The sequence below is a fragment of the Acyrthosiphon pisum genome, chromosome X (genome assembly GCF_005508785.2).
Source record: "Acyrthosiphon pisum isolate AL4f chromosome X, pea_aphid_22Mar2018_4r6ur, whole genome shotgun sequence".
Taxonomy (NCBI): domain Eukaryota; kingdom Metazoa; phylum Arthropoda; class Insecta; order Hemiptera; family Aphididae; genus Acyrthosiphon; species Acyrthosiphon pisum.
This window is the reverse complement of record NC_042493.1, coordinates 14,583,807-14,589,361: the sequence shown is the minus strand read 5'-3', so window position 1 is coordinate 14,589,361 and position 5,555 is coordinate 14,583,807. Positions and strand designations below refer to the sequence as shown.

Here is a 5,555-nt window from a genome sequence, read left to right as displayed (position 1 = left end):
CAGTTTTTGAATTATTGGTATTTAACATATTTTATTAATTAATAATTAAACATATAACGTAAACATAAGTTATTAATACATTTTGACCACATATGATTTGGCCGATATGGGATACAACACATATTGGTGTTTATAAAAATAATCATATCATGGGCCAATATTATATTTCGTTTAAAGAATAAAATTAATGTTCATAATTTATAATGTCTTGTCACAAATTTAAAACTATTTTTCTGGATCGGAAAAAAGTATTTTTTTAATGAATAAAAGATACAAATAAAAGTATTCAGAATACCTACGTATTCGAATACTTCTTAAAAAAAGTATTTAAAATAGCATTCGAATACAAAAAAAGTATTCAAATACTTTTATTTGAATACATTTATTCGAATACTTTACAAGACTGTTTATCTGTACCCATCCCAGGACAAATTCCTAAATACGCCATTGACGTAAGCTTTACGCCGGGCAGCATTTACAATTGATTAATATAATGGTTCAATAAAATGTAATAGACCAATCACGAGACACTAAATCATGTTTAAGGGACCTATAGGTTCGTTAAATGTTTAGTGATTGTTCATGCAACACGGAATAAGTGTTTTAAGTTAATTTGTTTGGCAACACTAAAAAATTATAAAATGTAGGTAATATAGGTAGTACTCTGGTAGTAGGTACTTATATAGTTAGCTACACGTATATCCTCAGTAAAACCAATAGGTACGTAGCTCCGCTCAGAATCTAAAATAATAAAAATATAAATCGTTTTAAATATTATAATATAATTACTATATTATTATTTATATAATTATATGTATACTGTATAGGTATTAGGTAGTCGTTGTATTATTAGACAATCGCACATTCGATGTTTATGATGACTTATCTTTTGATTTGTTCAAGATAAAATATTATGCATCCGATGGGCGAGGAGTGGCGGGGAAAATAGATGCTTAAAAAAATAAACATTTTACTGTTGATTATAAATTTATAAATATTTCAACCCAATGATTTTACCAGTTCTCCACATAACTACTATAACGCACTTCTATTAGCTGTTAGATTTGTTTAGGTAATAGGTTACCTGTTAGGGTAGCTGTCCTCATAATAATTAGTATAAAAATGTAAGAATATATTGTTATTTATCAAATAACGTTTTTGAAAAGAAAAATTGTAGAAATTGTTAATACATGTATACGTACATAGCTTATAACTTTAAAGTATGAAATTCTTAAATATTTATATTATGAAACACTAATCAAAATAATAAGATAGGTACCTACCAATTAAAATATTATAATTTTTAGTTGTAGGCATAGTAATAGACGATAGTGTAGGTATTTAAATACTAGTGTTTGTAAGTGCTGATTTAATTTTGAATAATTTATTTTTTATTATTACAATTTATAATTGAGTAAACCATCATAGATTATAGTACTATAAAAATAAATGAAAGATAAATTATAATATACCTAACTACAACAGATTTATTATATAAGTTTTAGGCTTATGAAAAAACAAACATTGGGTGAAAATGTCAAATATCTACGGTTATTCATTTTTGAATTGCAACAAAATAAGATAATCGTTCGATTGAATTCTTTGATATACAGCTTTAAATCCAATGTAAAAAAAACTTCAAAGGCTCATAAAAAGTTGGTTTGACACTCAGTAGACTTTTTTTTTTTTGTAAAAGGTAGGAAAATGTATAAGGAATCTTGTATTATATTTTTCAAATCTTAGATATAATTGTATATAGGTACAGAAAATTGTTTAATTAAATTGTGGTTTAATATGCTTTAATAAAATCTATATAATGTTATACTGTTATATCTTATTTTAAATATATAACTTATAAATTATATTATATTAAAATGGTTTTCACTTATTAATTATCATGTAGACATGTGGTTATCCCCATGACAAAATGCAAATCACTTGATACAAATACGTCGGAGTAATATAATATAATATCGGTATAGTTTATGTTCGAAGTAATTGATATCGGAGTAGTGTTATGGTTGGCAGTGAAATTTTTTTTCGGAGTTATACAATGTCGTAGTAGTATATTGTCGTTAGCATTGGTGTTATCCCGTCGGTAACGACAGACATCCCGAATCCATTATAAACAACAAAAAAGGTTACCAAAATTATTATATTTTCTGCCAATATGACACCATCTATTTTGACATTTTGTCATGGCTGGACGTACATTCGTTCAAAGAGCGAAACGTCGAAAAGTATTATAATACTCTTTATCAATTCCATTAAAAAATATTTCTATTATTTATCAATTATCTTATCAATAAAATATTACAACACACAAAATGATATGATGCAAGGTGTCATTGATATAAAAACACCTTGAAATGATGCTAAGAAATAATATCAAAAAATAAATTTTATACAGATCTTACAATTATTTATGTATTAAGTTAAATCATCGATGACGAGTTGGGAGGTAATGAATGATGTGTTTCTTTGTTTTTTAAGCCTCCATAGTTTAGGCTTCAATAAACATTTTAAGCAATGTTTGCTAATCAAATAGTAGTTAAAACAGTAAAAATGTATAACTTAAATATTTTAATTTTAAACAAATATGATTCTATAGGTACCGCATTGCCAAATATATATATTATGGTAAAATACAATATATGCATTAAATTATGTCTTATAGTGGTATTTATTAATAAATATATATTTATTTAACTGATTATTCTTTAAGGTGCCAGTATAGCAAGCGAAACAAAATTAACCAAATTGATAACATAAAAAAACACCAACTGTTATATCAAGTAAAAAACATTTAATTTGGATTCAAAATACAATAGAAAATATAAATATACACGGTTTAAAAGGAACTGGATGTCACTGTTAAAGGTTAGTATTATAAATGCATAAATAGTTATGAATTGTATGTTATATTAAGTAAATTAACCAAATTATAATTTCACATCAGATTTTAAAAATCTACAAACAAACGATTGTAAAAACATTTTACTTAACACAACAATTTATTTTTATATAAAGTTATAGTATTTTTTCTCAAATTATTTATAATTAGCATTTTAGTAAATATTATCTTTAATTGTTATGTGAGAATTTAAACAAAGTATTGCCATTTTTCATTTGTTGGCTTGATGGCACCTAGTTAAAATGTTAAAAAGCTATAACTTAAATGTTTTTATTTAAATCCAATACTGTTCAATGATTGGTAGCTAAACCTATTAATTTGCTTTACAAATAAATTATAAGATTATTATAGGAACATGATAGGTACTTCCAAATATTAATGTAATAAGTACATGGACATCATAAATTGTAAATTATTCAAGTTAATAAATTAATGTATCATGTAACTTTTGAATAACTATATTAAATAATGTTAAGTGCTATCACTGGATGTCTTACCCACTCGCATGTATTAATGTAGTGTTTTAGATATAAAATGTTTTCTAATTTATCTCAAATCCTCAAGCCATTGATTGAAAAATATATTCTCTTATTTTAAAAGCAAAACAAAAAACTAAAACATACAAATAATTATTACAACTTATTACTCAATTAAAGAATATTAAATTTTTTATTTGTAATTAATAGGTAGGTACCAATTCTTTTACAATTAGCTTATGACAGTATTTAAATTTATTTAAATTTTGCCGATAATAGTATGACTACTAAAAACAAGGTGTTCTATTAGAAGCATTTTACCTCCCATTTTACTTAATTTATTATTTTAAAAGTTGTTTAAATAGTAGAATTCTATTATATAACTTTATTTTTAATTTTTTTCAGTTCTTTACTGCAATCATTGATTTTATAATACACAGATAAAAGCTATCTTATTGTTAATATTGTAAGCTAGTACACTACAAATTGCTGTCAGCTGCTAGGTTTGTTATATCCGTTTGCATTAAGTGCAATGTAAACAGATACAGCCTCGTATACAGCCAACCTAGCAGTTGACAGCAATTAGTAGCTTCCAATATTAACAATAAGAAATATGTACGTCAATACAAATTTAATGCTGCAATGCTAAAAAAATTACGCCATAATAATTTGCACATATTATATAATGATGATTTGTAATGTTATAACCAGGGCTCGGAAGTTGTAGCACTAAAAATGTTACTTTTTAGCTCTTAAATATGCACTTAAAAACTCCAAAATATGCGCTATAAATAGCACAAAAAATCAAAAAATATGCATTTAAATTGAAAAAATTAAATTTATTTTAAAAAGTTAAATGTAATTATACAATTTTATAAAATTTGTTGGGCTCATAGACATCAGGGACTGTCTGGACTAGTTGAATTATAAACCGTTAACAAAATATATATTAAATTACTTAAATATGTTTGTAAAAGCGTACTTATAAGATCTATTTATTTCCTATTTCCTAACCAAATTAATCATTATTTTTAACATAACGTGATAATTTCCTATTCCTAAGATATAACAGTATAACATTATATAGATTTTATTAAAGCATATTAAACCACACTCCATGATGTAAAGGAAATCTTCTCAGAGTTCAGAACTTCAGAATTTGTAAATGAAAAACTGCAGAAGCACACTACACGGTATCACAGCTAGTATGATATTAAAATTTATATTTGACATCTTTTTTCATAAAAATCTATAATACATGTGATTTACTTTTAATGTTATCTTAAATTAGACGATTGATAAATTAGAAATTTGATATTTTAAATATTTGTTTTGCCTATTAAGCCATCTCAAGTCATTTTTTTTTTCAATGTGGCAAGGTAATAATTATATTTGCTTAGGTACACTCTTTGTAATAATTTAAAGCTCTTCCATCTTGTATAACTAAAATTAATTTGAAACAAACAATTGCCGCTAGACCCACAAAACTTTTAATATCTAGCAGATATCCTTTGATCCCAATCATATCTTATAATTTGAAATTCATTAAGCTATTTGTTATTAACAGAATTTGCTGACTCCAGATTCTATAATAAAGTTGTAGTAAATTTGTTTAGTATAATTTAATTATTCTTTTCACATTAATCTAAGACCACTCTGTCTGTGGTTGACGAGTTAGAAACAATTTTATATCCATTCATCCTATTCGGTGGATGATGGAATCCATAACACATAGGTACCTATTAATTGTGATTCGATTAAAAGCTGTCTACACCTAAATTGGCAAATTGGCATTTTATTATTTGAAAATATTTTAGATATTACCAAAAAAACAGGATGTACTATGTTTTGAATTCAATTAGGTATATCAATGATACATTATAAATGACATTTTCAAGTATTACTATTAAGAGATATTGGTTTTGAAATAATAACTTGTTTTTTTTATTGTTGTATATAAATTACCATTTTGTCCATATTTTGACAAACAAAAAGCTTATATGATTTATACCTAAATTTAAATTGGTATATTAAGTAGATATTATATGAGTAAGCTTTTTAACAATTTTCAACATCAAAACAAGAAATTTAAATATTTTGTCTTACAGTCGTTTGAGCCAATCTCTATGATAGATAAATTAATATTATGTGGTGTTCTTATCTTT

General features: G+C 24.8%; 1 long non-coding RNA gene across 4 annotated transcripts in view; it reads left to right on the top strand.

Moving 5' to 3' along the window:
* Positions 1 to 2,402: 2,402 nt before the first annotated feature.
* The window catches only part of LOC100573816, a 24,441-nt gene continuing 21,288 nt past the window's right edge, over positions 2,403 to 5,555 (top strand). Inside the window, exons 1-2 of one of the 4 annotated variants that reach the window (XR_003838779.1) lie at positions 2,403 to 2,640; positions 2,726 to 2,880. This is a non-coding gene — a long non-coding RNA (uncharacterized LOC100573816). Of the gene's footprint in view, positions 2,641 to 2,725; positions 2,881 to 4,427; positions 4,596 to 5,555 lie in introns of those variants that run through there. The other 3 variants (XR_003838778.1, XR_003838782.1, XR_003838781.1) reach the window with 3 other exon arrangements.